The 18440-nt window shown below is 33.7% G+C and overlaps 1 protein-coding gene across 4 annotated transcripts in view; it reads right to left on the bottom strand.

Annotated features, from left to right (window-relative positions):
• ca10a (carbonic anhydrase 10 (inactive)a) overlaps positions 1–18440 on the bottom strand; it is a 252271-nt gene that overhangs the window by 211652 nt on the left and 22179 nt on the right.

The following is an 18440-nucleotide window of genomic DNA, read 5'->3' as shown; positions in this document are numbered from 1 at the left end:
AGTAAAGTGTAAAAATACTACATTAAACAATTATCAAAATAAAAGTTGTGTGTGTGGGTGAGTGTGTGTTTTGTTCAAATCTGTAGTCATCTTGGCAGGTAAAAAGAGAAAATAAATGGTTGGCTTCCTCTTGAATGATCTGAATCATTTTGAAGTGTTTGTAGATGAGCTGGATCATCATGTCATCTTTAGCATAAATAACATCCTTTTCAAGCTATGCAGCTTCTCTGAGTTCCTCATCGACTTGAAACATGCTGATCTCTCCTGTCACTCCATCCTTACAGGAAACTGAGAAATAAAGGTAGTAACTTTCATAATTAAAAAAGTGATATAAAGGACACACTGTATACAAACATGTAAATAGATAGATGGATAGATAGATATGATGCAGGTTATAATAACAAAAACCGGTATGATCTGTAAGAAACTGAAACGCCTAGTGTTATTTTTAATTGCTATTAATGTGTGCGTGTGTGTAAATATACTTCAATTCATTAAAGTTCATGCTAGTTAATACTACAGTGTGCTGTTGCATTCATTAACAAAGTTGTAGATACTGCAATATATACAGTATAATACAGTTTATTATAGTTAGTATGGTTCAAAAACGTAATATTATTTACTATAAATACTATTACAACTTCTTATTTCATGTGGGTTGAATCGTATCTTTAGAACCATATAACATGATTGAAAGCAGCTCCTAGATAACTCATAACTGTTTTCATATATAAGAAACAAACAAGAGAAGCACCCAGCACAGTGCTTAGCTTAGCTAACAGTATTGAACATATAGATAATTATTAAAAATCATAACTTACCCTCTGATTGCTCGAGGCCTCCAACAACGTGAGCTGCCCTGTGTGCTGACAAACAGAAACGCCCCATCTCATTGGCTGGCTCTAGCCAATAAACTGGCTTTGCTGCTCTTTTACTGGTATGTACATTTCCACAGAATTTATGATTTTTAACAAGAATCTCTTCAGAAAAGAGTTTAAATAAACCCTAACTAATGAAATAATCGTGGGAAATTATTATTTTGCACCTCAGTCCTGTTGGCTGCTGGCATTGTTCATTGGTCAGGCATCAGCCAATCAAACAGCTTTACACCTGCCCCGCCCCGCGCTGCTCACGCCTCTGCATCTGCGAGTGCACAGATGAGTTCTGCTACAGAGATTGCGGGAGATGTGTTGCAAAAGTCAGAGCGCGGGAGATTTGTAGTTGTACTGACGAATCTGAGAGGTTGTGAGTGCCGACCTGTGGTTGTAGAGCGAAGATGCAATCAAATTTGCCTTGCACATGTGTGTCTGTCACTTTGTATTTGTGAATGACATTTTACAAATACACAACTATTAATCTGCAACTTCCAATTTAAAACACAAGTGTGTGGATTGTTGTGTGTGTGTGCAAATCGAGGATTTCAGCTGTTCACATCAGAGCTGTAAGTGTACATTTCAACCTACACATACAAATATTATTATCACAAGTGCTCACATTTACATTTGCAAGCTCTCGAGTTTCGCAACTGATTTACCTTCATATATAAGAGCCACATTCAGCAGAATCCACTACCAAATTTACCCAAATAAGCCTTTAAAATTTCAAATACTAAAACGTATGAAACAGGAGCAAAGTAATACTCAAACATGCCCAAATATAGACTTTCTCAATGTAAACACAAGAGATCACAACTGGTTAATCTAAAAGTGAAAAGTCCAAACCTATGACCATCTATGGAATACAAAATCATTTTAAGCTTATAATAGACCAGCACAACACCAAAATAAAATTTATATCTATTGTAATTTGCCTAATTTGGGGATACAAAACTTGATCTTAGAACGGATTTTTATTCTAATAAAGTTTTTTTTTTTTTTTTTTTTGGTGGAATTTGTAGATAAATGGCCAACATAGAAAGTGGAAATAAGACACATTCCGAGAGAAGTGCTGATGTGTCACTGATAGAATTCTTGTCTCTTGTGGCCTTATGCTGCCATTTGAACATGCTGACTTCATGTTCAGTTGTAAAATGTAGCTTGTATACTATTTTTTTTTTTTACATTATTTTATTAAAACCTGCATTTTTAGCTCACTACACAACCCTAGTGCTTGTTAAAAGCATTTTTGATTTGAACATCAACAAACTCGCCTATGAACATGGAAATTGCATCATGATCCTACTGTATGTAAAACAGTTACCATCAGAACAGATTTCTCCTACTACCCCAGACTGAAAGATGTTAGCCAACGTTCATTAGAGCTCTGCCTTTTTAACGAATAATTTATGAGGGACGTACATAAAATCTTTATAGAAGCCATAACATTGGCCCTTCTATTGCTTTTAGGGCATGTCTAAAACAGTCTTGTTTTAACAGCACATGTTAAAAAAAGGCAAGGCAGCATTTTAAAATAATCTGCAAGACTTGGCAGCACACTCCAGAGACTTCAACCTCTCTGTATTTTTCCTAAATGAGGGTGGCGTTGAAAAAAGAAAAAAAGAAAAAAAAAATTCACTTACATCTTTCTTCATCCCCTGCAGTGAAATTGGTTTGATCTGGAGCAGATAGTGCTGACGTACATGCTGAATAGTAAATGTTCTTTATTAACAGAGCTAAATCTACCACCTGTGAACCAGACATGAAAGTTCGTTCAAAATGATGGCAAAACTAAATTGAAGAGCACATTTATCTTCACTAACGAGGGCTTACTCAGCACCAGCTCTCTAATGTTAAATGAATCACGTTTATTTTCTGAATTTAGGAAGATCCGACATTTCAAGCAAACTATACCATAAAATATAAACATCATTTAAAGCTACCAGGTGATGGGAAGTAACAAAGAACAAATACTTTGTTATTGTACTTAAGTAGATTTTTAACTCATTTCGATATCCTCTATACATCTAAGACATTTCAAGTAAGCTACCGTAAAATATAAACATAATTTAAAGCTACCAGGTTCCTCACCATACAGAGATGGGAAGAAACAATGTACAAATCCTTTGTTACTTTACTTAAGCAGATTTTTGTGGTTTCAGTACTTAACTCCACTCTTTATTTTTCTGACAAATTTTTACTTTTACGGCTTACATTCTTACACAAACATCTTACATTTTTAAATCGGCGTGTTCCTTTTGTTTTAATGTGTTTTGTGGCATGATCTATTATTTCTTGTCATCGCGCACTGAATGCCTTTCAATTAGCAATTTTTTTTCATCATCGCACGTTGAAGTGCACGTTTTTTATTCTATTTTTTTTTACCTCTAATCACGCTTTGCAAGTAGGCTTGTTTATTAAGCTTACCATGGAAACTGCAAGAATGGTGAGAATGGATGAGACAGAAGGAGTCAGCAATGTAAACATGACTGATGTCATGTTTATATCGGGTAATAACAGACAGATTCATGGTCAAATTTGGAATTTAAATTGGGTTAAAAGTCTTTTGTCTACTTTCTACTATAGTGAAGCAACTGTACTTCTCTGATCTTCCAATCTACTGTATAAAAAAAAAAAAACTAACAATAAAGTTGTCAATGTTTGTTCATATGTACAATACCAGTTAAATACTTCATGAATACGTTATGCATTTATATTTATTTACTTCGTTTCCAGTGAGTTAATATTTTCTAATACAGAATTTATCCTGTTTTATAGTTTTAACGTATATTATATACACTGTAGTCTTTATTTATATTTGTTAGATTGATTGTTAGATAAAAGTTTTAGAACATCAATAGTATTTATACTGGGTGATTTATGAATAAAAAATATAATGCAAAAGATCAGGAATTTATCACATAAAAAATTATGCAAAAATGTATTAAAAACATTATTAACATGTATCTGTTAAAATATACACAATATTCAAACAAAACAAAAAAACAAATAGTGATATCATATGAGCTGCGTCTTGCTGTTTGAAGAAAATCAAGTAGCTTTACCATAATGCAAAAATTATGCCCATGTTTTGGACAAAATGAAATGTTAAATTCAAGACTTTTTATAAATATTTAGGCCTACAGAATTATGTGTTTAAGTATATGAACAAGTATAGCAGTTCCTAAAGGCTGTAAAGTTAAGTTTTATGACCAGGTGATGACACAAGGCAACTTTTTGAGTAGGGTTGTTGGTCAATATTGTTGCTCGGCTATTTTACAGCTGAAAATTGGCAACAATATGTTTACATAAGTTATTTTGTATAGAAGTATACATGATGTGCAGTGTAGTTCCCACCGTGAAAATAACAGGTAGAGTAATGAATACATTTTTACTTAAAGTACTTATTTTAGGCCATACTTTTTTACTTTTACTTGACTACAAATGTGTGGGCAGTATTTCAACTTTTACCAGAGTAGTTTTAAACATAAGTAAAGAATGTGTATACTTTTGCCATTTCAGTCATCACACCAGGACCCTTTGGCTTCCTGGTGGTGTTTTGACTGATGGATGATAACACGCCATTCAGGCTTGAGTGACGGCACGAAGCGACTAGAGCTTTAGTCTGGAGCAGATGTCCCGAACCGTCCCTATCCTCTGCTCCAGACCATATCGGGCTCGTACTCATCTCTGTCAGTCAAGCGGCAGTAAATAAAGAGCAGGTTATGAGAGTCTTCCTCCTTACACCCCATCCATCAGCCAGTCTCTTAATACCTACAGCTGTCACCCATTCTGAGAGGAGCTGCCGTGTGATGTATTTCACCACCGTGGAGAAAATTAGCTGCTCTGGATATGTTTTGCCGCCTAAACTTAGCATTCCTGCGTGCCTTCAGGAAAAAGCAGGGATGACTGTCAATGAGATGAATTACCATTCAGCTGTGGTGGGGATTTTTGTTGTCGGGCCTCTTGCACCCAGAGATTAAGACGGCCGTATAATGCATTTCCTCTATGGTTCACTAACAAACAAAAGGTAAGAAGAGTGCTGCTTGTGTTTTGCTTTAATTACTATAATGTGGCCTGCTTGATGGCTGGCTGGATGAATGGTTGTCTTAATTGATTTGAGATATGAATGTATCAATGGTTTAGTTTACCACTAGATAAATTCATTATTTTACTCATTATTTACTTTTTCATGTTGCTGCAGACCCATAAGATATCTACTCAATATGGGACACAAATTTCATCCAAAACTTTAGCATCTTAAAATGTTCTTAAAGAAATTAAAAACTAAATCCACAAGGATCGAGTTCTCCCCAAAGATATGAACACCTTTTATGAACAGACTTCATTTAGGCTTCTTATTCACATCAACACTTATCAGCAAAAAAATGTTAAGACTACTTTAATTTAGGGATTCAACGATTATAGATTTTGGTTGTACGATTAAAGTCTGAGGAATAATCACGGTTATCATGATTATTATGCATTCATTCATGTAAAAACATTACTAGCTTAGAAAACCATGTAAAAATAAACTTATATTTTAAAGTGTTATTTATTGCTGTTCAGTAACCAACTAATACCCCACAAAATAATAATGAAAAAAAAAAATAATAATAATCCTCTTTGGACCTAAAAACAAATGGGAAAAAAGGTTTTGGCTTTTAGACGTATGTAATCATTTTACACTGAAAATAAATGACAGAACATTGACAGAGAATTGTACTTGTCTAATGCAATCTCAGCTACATGTGAGCCAATTATTTTCCTTTTAATTAGAACAAATTTACTCAAAGACTGCTGGACCACTGTCTGAAAGGGACTTTGTCAACTATATCACAAAATTGTTTGGTATTTTCATTTGTATTTTAATTTATTTTGTCTTTGGAGTAGAAATGTGTACATTCCATTAACTAGGTGTGCCTGAAAACTGTGGAAAGCGCAAGTACATGAGATTATTCCTCAGACCTGCACTCCTATTACGTGCATACCTATGTGAACGAACCCTTAGTTAATAGTCTCAGCCATAGTTAATGCAATGTGCATGTGTATTAGCCTCGCTGTACAAGCTCGGAACTTTAAACTAGGGCAGAGTTGGCATAACTTTGTTTAGTTCCTGTAGTTTTGTTCCATGCAATTAAAATACAATCAGTAAATAGACTTCAGCATTCATACTTGTTCAAGTGTAAAGTAGATGAAAAGGCGTTTTTACATGCACGCGCCTGTCAGAATCAGCAGCAGAGCACAAAAACGGCATTTAAAATACTATGCTAAATGAATTTATATATTTTAAAGACATGTCATAGAAAAATGAAGTCTAATGCAGTGCTTCTTGTAGATTCTGAGACCCTCTTTATATCGTATATCAATCAGACAGTGAAGATTGTTGATTTTTAAATACAACAGACCTTAAACACGCCAATATTGTAACGGCATTGAGATCACCGGAAGTTTTTGACTCAGGTTAGTGAAAATAAAAAAAGTCGGTAATGCATATACTCTATTAAAGTGTGGTTAATAGTGAAACGGTTAATCGTTGCATCCCTACTTTAATTAGTTCACTGAAATTCAAGCGTGCTTGCTTGATGCATGAGAACCAATAAGGTTTTTTTTCTGCATTAAACACCTTTTCTTGGCTGCAGAAATAACTCATATGATAATTTAATGTGATTTCTTTGTGATGTAGGAAATGTTAGTGCTATGATATATGGGCAACAATGACCTTTCCATTCAAACAGTTTATTACCACATTTTTATGATAATTTTTTTTCCTTTTTTCCCTTTCCCTTTTTTCCCTTCTTAAACATTGTAATAATCTACTGTGAATATGCTCATTATAATTAGTCATCATAAACTTTCTGACAAAGGACTTGAAAATAACCAGTTGAGTGTTTAAGATGGCTACCACCTGTGATTCAATGCAACACATTAAACAAAGAATAATACAAATTAAGCCTTAAAATACAGATAAAGATTCTTTATGAACTGGATGTTTCTCCAGCTATTTAAAGAAGGTCCTGAGAGCTTTTTGCTTTTTCTTTGTTATATGAAGATTCCATTAAAAGAAGACTAACCAATTTTTATTTTTTGTGTTAGATTTGCAGATTTACACTTGTCAAGGATGAAGTGTATCAAGCAAATAAAAAAGGGTGCAAGTAGTAGGAAATGGATCAAAATAGGTTTATGAATATTGTCAAACTATTGAACAACACCCATTTGAATCTTTGAAAAACCTTTTTGATCCATTTCAAATGTTGAGTACTGTACTCTATTTACAGGTGCAAGTCACAACTCATTTACTATGCGAATGTTTCCAATAGACCACAATAGAAGAAGGCCTTTTGTAACAAAACATTTTGTCCAAAGGCTCCTTCTCTAGCACAGTAAATTGAGCAGAATCGTCATTTCATAAAACTGCACGGTATTTCCTGGCAAGAAAGATGCTTGTATCCTTTTTTGAATAATAAAGATTTTCTCTTTTGGTTTTATGGCCACTGAGAAATTTTTTTTAAAGTGTAAGCCTTTTAGCAGAATCCGAAAGTATCATACATTACATAAGCTGCTTTAATGTGGTGAATCCCCCTATACATACTGCAGCACTTAATGTGCTCAAGAATACTCATTCATCAGTCGGAGGAGAGGAGACACTGCTCATTTATTCATACAAGGGGATTATTAGAAGGCCGTGATCAAACAGACCACAGTGAAAATGGGTCCAGAATAGCTGAGGCAACACCATTAGCCTTTGAAAGAAGTTCCTGGTACATAATGATCACATATATCTTGGCTCATCTTCAATGGTATTGTGATAAGATTGGAGGATATTAAATGTTTTCTAAAGACTGAAATGAATTACGTTATATGAAGGTCACTTAAAAATACTTTTATCCTCGTCTTAGTTTTGCAATTTTAACCAGCTATAAAAACTAATTGTAATTTTTAAAATTAATAATGATTAAACTCACACACACACCCATGTAAAAATCTGCAGTGTCTCCTGTGAAAACAACGTATTCAATCAAATGAACTAATTTACAGAAGAGGCGAGTCTGTAATCCCATAATAAAACATGTTGATTTAGGAAAATTAAATTTGTATACTGAATGCAATCTTTGGGCATGTATACAATTTAAAGTTTTGAGAGTACATAGAAACTTAATAATTAGTCAAGCAATAATACACGTCAAAGCTAATTTTGCTGCAACAGTTATTGTACAGTGCTTGACTGAGATCAACAAATGATTTACAATCTGACTTTATCCCTCTTGTAAACTCAGAGATGTGGATTCAGTACTGCAATTAAATTACACAACCATGGTATTTCTTAGCAAGTAATTCGGCTGAAGATTTTTTTACATGGGTGATGGCAGAAAAACACCAACATTCTGGATTTGACTGGCAAAAAAAATAAATAAATAAATTAAAAATAAATTTAAAAAAATCACAGACTATCCCCTGTAAAATGTTCAAAATTACTTGCATTTCCATGAGATCCACACCAGTGACAGGTTTGTACCTTTATTTTCGGAGTGTATGATAACTATGGTTAATAATTACATACACAGTATATATTATTATTATTATTATTTATTTATTTATTTTATTATACTAAGAATCTATTAAATAGGTCGCAACCAAAAAAAAAATAATAATAATTAATTCAGAAAACAATTCACAAATAAATGTTTTTAATTTTTTAATTTCTTTAAATAAAATGTTTCTTTAGCATCAAATCAACATATCTAAATAATTTCTGAAGGATCATACATACTGTATAAACACGCAAACAGACATATACATACAGACTGTACACACTTTTTATTGCTAAAGAAACATTATAGATGTAATAAACTATAAAAAAAAATTCTCTGTATTGACTTCTACGCCTTAAAGATAGATTTACACAATAATGAGACGTTGCATATTTATTTCAGTTTTTAATTGCCAGTGCTTCCCACACATGAACTTTACTTGGGCGGGCCGCCCAGGTATATTAACAGCCGCCCAATTATATTTAGTGACACTTTTTTTTTTTTTTTTACTATTTAACATCATTTTAACCAAGCATCCATGATCGATTAATTATCTTCTTTCGTTTACCAATTTCATTCTGTGCCAGCAAGATGTCAACAATCGTGCAAACGGTTTCATGTGCCCTTTAGACCCACAGAGAGGTGCATTTTTGGGAATGAAATTCGTCCAGCTTAGGTTTCTAAATTTCCTAAAATGCCCGGAATTCAACTTTTGCCTTCGCTTTCTAAAGCTTGTATGCGTTTTTGCATTACTCTTTTTATTAAAGACTACTTTCTGCCTGGTTTCACAGCTGGCAGTGCAACCAGAGCCACAATACTATTACTATTACTACTATTATGATAATTTCTAGAGATAAAGTCTGATTTTATTTTCTTCTCTGTCATTTATTTCTTATTTGCTAATTATTTTATTCATTTGATGATGTTAATATATTACATAGGCTGTTTTATATACATGTCTAAAATGCTTTGGCATTCAAATTTGCTTTGAACATAAGACAGAGAAGCAGATTTTGGCTGTCAGTGTGTACACATGGCTCCTAAATAGCATAAAACGTTTCTTTTTCATTTCAGTCTTTTTTAATTTATTGAAAAGAAACAGTACAATTATTATTGTATTATTGTATTATTATAATAAATACAATTATTATTAAAAATGAAATTTTTGTCGCATGTAGTTTCAATCCGGCTACCACCGCAAGTATATTTCAAACCAGCGGGAAGCATTAAATGCAATAATAATGTTTACTGGATTTTGATGAAATGAATGCAGCCTTGATCACCAACATTTTTTAAAGCTCCTACTGACCTTATTTTTTTTATTCTAGTACACAACTCGAATGTCTAGATCCTTGCTGATTCTCAACCCATTGTATATTTTCAAATTATCTTTGACATTGAAAAAGTAGATACAATAACCTCTATAATCTATAAGAATGTCTAAGCTAGTACAACAGAGGCAATAATAGGTACCCAATCGTCATATCCTGATGGCAAATCCTGCCTAAAATGAACTGAGACTGGGCCATTTAGCAGCCAATGATGTATGTTCTGAAGGGAATACGTGTCTGTGGACTTCCTAATTGACACATCATATGATAACGCTCATCGATAGGGTCTGCTATGACTAGTCATGAATGGCAAATGTCTTTGTTCTAAAACAGTCTACAAGCTTTTCACCTTGAACTGAGGTTTTTAATAATTCTAGCTTTCCAATCAAACCTTCCCTTATTATCAGACTATTGTATCGCAGTTGTTTACTGGTGGTGTCAACATTCATGAGCGAAACACTGTATCAGCTATAAAATCTGTGTTGATCAGGACTGACTCAGACAGATTTATATGAAAATGCGCAGAGATTCTTCAGTAATTCAGAAAGAGAGAAAGATGCTTAGCACGACTTCCTCCATCTGCGTCCCCCTTTTTTTTTTCTGGCAATGCGGAGAATTTGTTTTGGCTGCCTTGAAAGTTGTGACAATTGCAGATTTGACACAAGCCATGTGCATGATATGTGATGCACAAAAAGCACTGAGTGATGCACAAAATCATTTATGGTAATGTGCATTGAGTAAACAATTTCACATGTCATCTGTCTAATTTTAAAGCACATGAACAGAAATTAAATTAGATTTTAGTGCAGCAAAACATATTCGCCACACACGCTCCATTTCAGACACTTTTCAAGGCTCTGTTGGACAATTTTCCTTGTCCTTAATTACATTTTCGACCTGTGGCTGTCAATCCGTAAACTGCTGTTTAGAGCTTGACATGCCAGATCTACCTGCCTATTAGTACTTATTATAGATTTTTTGTCGCTTAACCACAGTCTAAATCAGTGGTCACCAAACTTGTTCCTGGAGGGCCGGTGTCCTACAGATTTTAGCTCCAACCCTAATCAAACACACCTGAACAAGCTAATCAAGGTCTTACTAGGTATGCTTGAAACATCCAGGCAGGTGTGTTGAGGCAGGATAAAGCTAAACCCTGCAGGGACACCGGTCCACCAGGACCAGGATTGGTGACCCCTGGTCTAAATGAATGCTTTGACTCTACAAATAGGTCGACATATACAGCATATGTAATTTAACAAACAGTAACCAAGTTTACCGCCTCATAACACTCAGGGCCCCATCATACACCTGGTGCAAAAAGGCGCAGGATGTGTAGAAAAAATTTAAAAAGAAATAAATAAAGGATTAAAATGTTACAAAAATAATTATTTACTACATAAATATAAAAACCACTACCTCCATGCCTTCATCATGTCTGGGGGTTCTTTTCGGTTTATTCATGACAATTTGCATTTGTATAGTGGTATTATTATTAGCAGTAATATTTATTATCTGCATATTTATATTTGTTTTAATAAAAACAAGTTTATATTTGTCCCATCTGTCTGTTTTTGGAGACATATGCATCACCATATGGGGCATAAGAATAGGGCATGTATTTGGATACAACTCAGTTTTTTGATCACATTTTATCATTATTGTTCATATTATTACTATTCATTTATTCATTTGCTGGAAATTAGACCTGAATTAAGCAATGCTTTTGAAACTAATCTTTGCGCTTGAAACTAGATACATAGGTTAATGATTGTCTTCAGTGGAGTGAGTTTTCACCTTTCCTTATCCATGAGAATAAAGGAGTAAAGTGTGAAAGTAAAGAAAAAGGCCAAATGGAGGAGGCTCGTTCTTTATCCTTGCATTGTAGATAGTCTGTTTAACTGTTTTCTAGCTAGTGAAGAAATGTAGTTTTTACACTCACAAAGTCTGCCATGTAAATAGCAAAAGCACCATGAAGCGACACAACTCTTAAAGGGAATGAGAGATAAGACTCTGATTGGTTTAATGCATGTTATGTTCAAAACACACCCATAACTGATTAAGAGAATAAGCACAACCCTGTTAAACCAGGGTGCAAAGTGTATTTATCTACCCTTAAAATAGTAAAAGTAGATTCGAACATGCCCTTAATGCTTTTGCACTATTTAGACTTGCGTAGATCATTAAAATAGAGCCCGTAATGTTATCCCAAAGCCATATATGTTTTTTTTAATCACTCAAAAAAGCATTACTGTAACATGTCATACTGTGTAAATATAAATGTATGTTAAGAGCCACCACACCAGTGAAGCTATTTTCACTTTGTTCCCTTTTTACTATACCTACAAGAAGTCAGAATACTTGTATGACAGATGTTGTGGGAAACTCTTATGTTCCAGGTCAAATTGACCCATTTAGCTGTTTGAGCTGTCAAAAATATATGACTTTTTCTGATTTATAATCATGAAGACTCATAAAAATCTTTGACACACTTATGCATTGTGAAATGAGCAAATGTTATGGTTCAAGGCAGCTGCTTTCAATCTGATTTCTATGTAATTTACTAAATGTGATGTTTTGATTTATAATCCAGAGCAGGTCATTATGACCTACTGGTGTTAAGAAAACTTTTAAAAGTCTAAAATTAGCACATAACTAATATAACATTACAATGTACTGTGATTGCATAATTTTGTCCAAGGTGATCCGAACAAGTAGTTAAACGAATAAAAAAGGAAAAAAATATTTAATCATTCATTTCAAATGTCGTAAACTAAAATGTAAGCCTTCCAACATCCTTAATTAAGGAAAATATGAAAATACACTAATAAATATTTATTTCCATTCAAACTCTAGGTCAGCAGGATTTAATGGCACTGACTTCAGTTGTTTAGCGCACAGGTACAGTACATGTATCTTTCGGTCAAAGTTCTCATTTAACAGTGCTATTAAATTACTGATTTCAAAACATTGTAGCAAAGAAATCTCAAAAGAAAAAAAAGTTAGAAAAGCGCATGCATTCTTTAAATCCAGTAACTGATAAATAGACCGATAACAAATGGTTTTCTGCTCCAATTTCTGTTCAGTGCCACAGATATAGTAGTACCATCTATAACATTATGCCAGCCAGTTCAGCTCTGACAGATCTGTGACATGGTGTCATCATAACTCATGCTTTCGAACACAAAATCAAGCTGCTGAGTGCAATATATAAAGTGACACTTTACACAAAAATGAGAAATTGCTGTTAATTTACGTATACCTGCTGGCCATCCAAGATGGTTTTCTTCTTCAGTAGAACTAAGTTTTAAGCTGACACCATGTCCTTGGTGACTCATTACATGAACCCAAATAAATATAGCAAGAAAAGCGAAAAATAAAAGGGAAAAAATATCAGCTTATCCAAATTTACATATTATAGTAAATTAAATGTAGCATTTTAGTCTTGTTGTTTGTTTCTTTTAAAAAAATGACATATATTCTGAATTAAAAAAGGGTGTGTTAAAAAAAAAAAAAGGTGCCATGTTTTCAGACACGTTTCTGTTCATTTTTAGTCATTATACAGTTTCAATACTTCAATAAGAATGATGAATTCAATATTTGGTGGAATAACTCTGATTTTCAATGTAATGCTGGCAATATTAATCATTAGAGCACACACTGATCAGGATTGATTGATTGATTGATTGATTGATTGATTGATTGATACTTATTTCAACATACTATAATTTGGAACACACTTGGTACCAGTTGTTTTTGAATACTATTTAGAATGGATAGTATGCAAATTGGGAAACAGCATTGGTTTTCTGACTCAGTTAAAAAAAAATTAAAACACACATCTTAAACGACAATATGTTTTATTTTATAATGTTCTTTATATATTAAAAAATGTATTAAAGCATTATCGCATAAAACACTTGAAAATACTTAAAATACTTTTACTAATACCAGTAAATCCAGAAAAACTCAATTACACCTACACTGTAAAAACATGTTAATTAACAGTTTCTATAGTTTGTGTTTTCCATTTATTTCCTGTTTATCTCTGTTGACTTATGTTGAAAATTTAACTCTACAGTTTACAAAATTACTTTTATTGACATTTTAGTAGTTTCAAATAATATATTGTATAAGAAATAATTTACATAGATAAATCTGCAAACAGAAAATGTACTGGTAGCTTATTACAAGGCATGATACCAACCCAGACAATATAGCACTTTAAACTGTCAAAAATGTTCATACATCCCTTTTTGGAATTTAAGGTTAAAAGTTGCCAGAAGAAAGTTCAAGGCCTCATAATGCAATTCAAAAGCATAAATAATAAAAAAATTAAATAAAAACATTTATCACAAAATACGAAAAAATCTTAATTTATCAATATTTTTTACAGTGTAGAGTATATACCATATGTAGGAAACACAAAATGATACTTCCTGACAGTGTTGGGGTAAGGATTCACAAGTACAAGTTACATAATAATATTACTTTTCTTAGTAACGTGTAAAGTAACATTACTTTAAAAAAAAAAAAACTATTTGAGTTACTTTTTTGAAATGGTTACGCAAGTTACTTATTTGTTTCATTTATTAGCTTTAGCCTCTAAAAAATAAATTGCTGATTCAAAATTAGTCACAATGAATCACAGAGTAAATCAGAGAATGTGTTGATTATTTTAAAGGTATTGAAAAAAAGGAAAAGGAGATTGTCTCAGTGGACAATGTATTTACCTAAGGCAGTGGTGTTCAAACTCGGTCCTGAAGGGCCGGTGTCCTGGAGAGTTTAGCTCTAACCCTAATCGAACACACCTGAACCAGCTAATCAAGCTCTGAGCAGACAAACTAAAAACTTCCTGCAGGTGTTTTGAAGCAAGTTGGAGCTAAACTCAGCAGAAAACCGGCCCTCCAGGACCAAGTTTGGACATGCCTGACCTAAGACAAACTGCACAAAAGTAGCAAACACACGGCTTCAAACATTCAGTAATATGTATATATTGCATGTGTAGCTCTGGGGTTAGGAAGTTCTCAGATAACATTATCCTAAAATACTATTTTTGTGTGTGTGTGTGTTTTAAGGTGTAAGTTATACAGTGAATTATTTACAGAACTCCTATATTAAAAAGGAAGAAAAAAAATTTCTGAAAGAGATCAAGCCTCAGCCAGGTCAGAAATAGCAATGCAAAAGTATCTCAAAAGTAACGCATTAGCGTAACACATTACTTACCATAAAAAGTAACTAAATAATGCAACTAGTTACTTTTGGGGGGAGTAACTCAATATTGTAATGCATTACTTTCAAAAGTAATTTTCCCCAACAATGCTTTCTGATGATACATTAAAAGTCATAAGATGTCAGTGCAAGAGAATGAACTTTGCAACATTACTACCATCAATGCTTAGCCAACATTAATGGAGCACAGAACACACAAAAATACTAGCAAATCTTTATTTTTTGTTCAACTATCCCTTTAAAGTCATGCTCTGAACACAGCGGAGAGTTCAGCATGTTCAAGCTGATCACCCAGCAGCAACCAAGGGCCTTCATCCATTCCAGAGCCCCTCACTGATGCAACATACAGTATAGCTTTTCACAAACACTAACTGTGGGGCTCACAGATAACAGGCGCTTTAGTTTTCTGGGCACAGAGCATTAAATCATCATCAAAATACAGCTGCCCCTTCCTCAACATGAAGTCCTTCCCACACCTCTGGTGAATAAACAGGAACCAGATTGGCAATCCGACACCCCTCTCAGCAGCTCAAGATGGTGTACATCTAAACCCAGCGTGATATTCCACCGGATGTGACTGACTCAGAGACAAAGGTTTAAAGCCGTTCTCCAGCTTTATCTCTTCGAAAATCCTTCCTTTTTTTGCCCTCCCTCATAACGGTGAAATGTGTAATCCTCTAAAAAGGATCAAAGAGCACATAAAACCTCCAACATAAATAAGGTATCATAAACGGAGAGCTTGGACGTCTGGGTTGCTCATAATATGTAGGTTGATGACCCTTTGCTGACCCTGAGAGCCCCTCGTCACGCCACGATTCCATAAAGAGCTTTACAGAGACCAAAAGAGCAATTGGTCATAAATACAAATCATCGGCAGATAATGGCTCTCATTCACTAATGGTGTGTAGTATAGTATACTATACTAGCACATTCAATTGACCAAAACTGGTGTTAGCAGCTTTTATAATGTTACAGAATGATATTTGATTTAAATAAATAGTTCTTAAGCTTTCTATTCTTACTTTTTTTTAAGAAAAATAAGGTTCCACAAATATATTTAGCAGCACATCTGTTTTCAGAAATAATAATCCTAAATATGAACAAATTAGCATATCAGCATGTCAGAATGTGATTTCTAAAAGAACACACTGAAACTGGGGTAACAGTCTGTAGAAATGTAATTTGTTTTTCTCTGCTTTTGATAAAATAAAAGCTTATTTCTAAATACAGAAGTAATACAATGAACTACAGCTATGGAAATAAATGAGACCACTCAAACCATCCGTTTCTTATTTCATGTGGCTGCCATTTAAAAAAAAAAAACTAAAGCTGCGGTGGGAAGAAACACAGAAGTATAAGATCAATATTGTAAACATTGCGACAACATGCTGCACTACAAACCTCCAGCTGTTGCCTCAATTTCAAAATGCAAATATAAGCGTAAAAATTACTTAAATATCATTTAGTTAAGTTTAATTTAAACAATTTAAAAACATATTAGGCATAAAACAAAATCACAATCTCTTTAAGAGTAATACACTTAAGTGTCCTCTTAGGTTTTAGTACATGGCACCAGGTAAACAACATGGGGACGCTTCCCTGCTTTTGCCCATGTAGCCCGGTGAGCAATAAAACTATGCAGTCCTCTGCAGTTCAACCTTGTATTGTCTATAATGATGTTGTCCCTGTACTGATGTCCAATTCCCGCTTAAATTTAAGTGCCGCTAAGCGCATTCTTAAACACAGCTGCTTTGCTATAGTATTCACCAGTGCTCAACAGAAATGACTGTGATTGGCCGTGAAGGTCATCAGTTTACCGTTCTTCACCGAGTGCAAACACAAATACAGGGACACTGGAACGTTTTAAAGCCATGAAGATCAGTTGTGTTAACACTTTGTAAACATCGGCAAAGTGCAGTGAACTCATGACCTTCACGGCTAATCACAGTCATTTAGGTTGAGCACTGGTGAATACTAAGGCAAATCAGCTGTGTTTAAAAATGTGGTCAACAGCGCTGAAATGTACTTTTTTTTATTTCAGTAACGAAATTTAGTATCGTGACTAATTCATTTACTTAAGTTTAATATATAGCATTTAAAACGTGTGTTTGAGAAAGAAAACATTAGTTGAAAATGAGGTCTGATATTCCTTTTTATTTCCACTGTCCATTCAGAACAGACCTTCAAGTCACTGAAGGTGGTGGAATGATAAATTTGTATTACTATCTTTTTACTGAAAAATATATACAGCCAGATACACTACATTCTTGTGTGACTCTAGACCAGAGGTCACCAACCCTGTTCCTGGAGAGCTACCTTCCTGCAGAATTCAGTCCCAACCCTGATCAAACACACCTGAACGAATTAATAGTACCTAAAGCAGCACTTGATAATTACAATCAGGTGTTTTTGGTCAGTGTTGCAACTGAAATCTGCAGGAAGATAGCTCTCCAGAAACAGGGTTGGTGACCCCTGCTCTAGACAATGTTATGGGTTTCTACCTACTGCAGCCTCGAAATCGCTTCAAAAATGGCAGCTGCGTGAAATCAGTCTATAGCAGGGATCACCAAACTTGTTCCTGGAAGTTGGGTGTCCTGCCGATTTTAGCTCCAACCCTAATCCAACACACCTGAACAAGCTAATCAAGGTCTTACTAGGTATACTTAAAACACCCAGGCAGGTGTGTTGAGGCAAGTTGAAGCTAAACCCTGCAGGGCACCGGACACCCAGCAACAATACTTGTATCAAATAACTTGTCTGTGATATGCTTTGATGTCTTTAACTTTTGTTTTTAGAAAAATTACAGTTTGTTAAGAATAATATATATATATATATATATATATATATATATATATATATATATATATATATATATATGCTGTTATATAATATATATATTTATATATATATATATATATATATATATATATATATATATATATATATATATATATGCTGTTGAAACTTTTATATATATATTATTATTGTTATTATTATTTGCTGTGACAGCAAATCAGGGTTATTGCACCGAATTGTGATTTCTTACCTTCTTCTGATGGTAAAACCATTGGCATTCTGCTGTATAAATGTATAATGAATGCACATATGAACAGCTGGCACCGCAAAAAAAAATTGCTTTAAATTACAAAATTTTTATTTTTTTACTTGAAAATTAAGTCACCAATTTATAGAATGAATCAAAAATGTTTTTTTGTTTTTTTTATGCATAACTATAAATCATAAATCCAAAAGAAACTATGATTTTTTTAAGTGGTCTCTTAGCATTTAAAAAACCACATCCACTAATAATAGAAGGTTAAAAGAACTTCAAAATGCACCCAATCAGTGACAGAATGACAGTTAGAGATAAACTGACAGATCTAGACGTAAAAAGGGATTACCACTTCTCAATGATGAACAACAAAACAAGAAACATCTAGACAGACTAACTTGTGCTAACACATCAGAAATTA

Source organism: Danio rerio, chromosome 12 (assembly GCF_052040795.2).
Source record: "Danio rerio strain M-AB ecotype USA chromosome 12, GRCz13ab, whole genome shotgun sequence".
NCBI lineage: Eukaryota > Metazoa > Chordata > Actinopteri > Cypriniformes > Danionidae > Danio > Danio rerio.
This window is presented reverse-complemented; position numbering and strand designations above follow the sequence as displayed.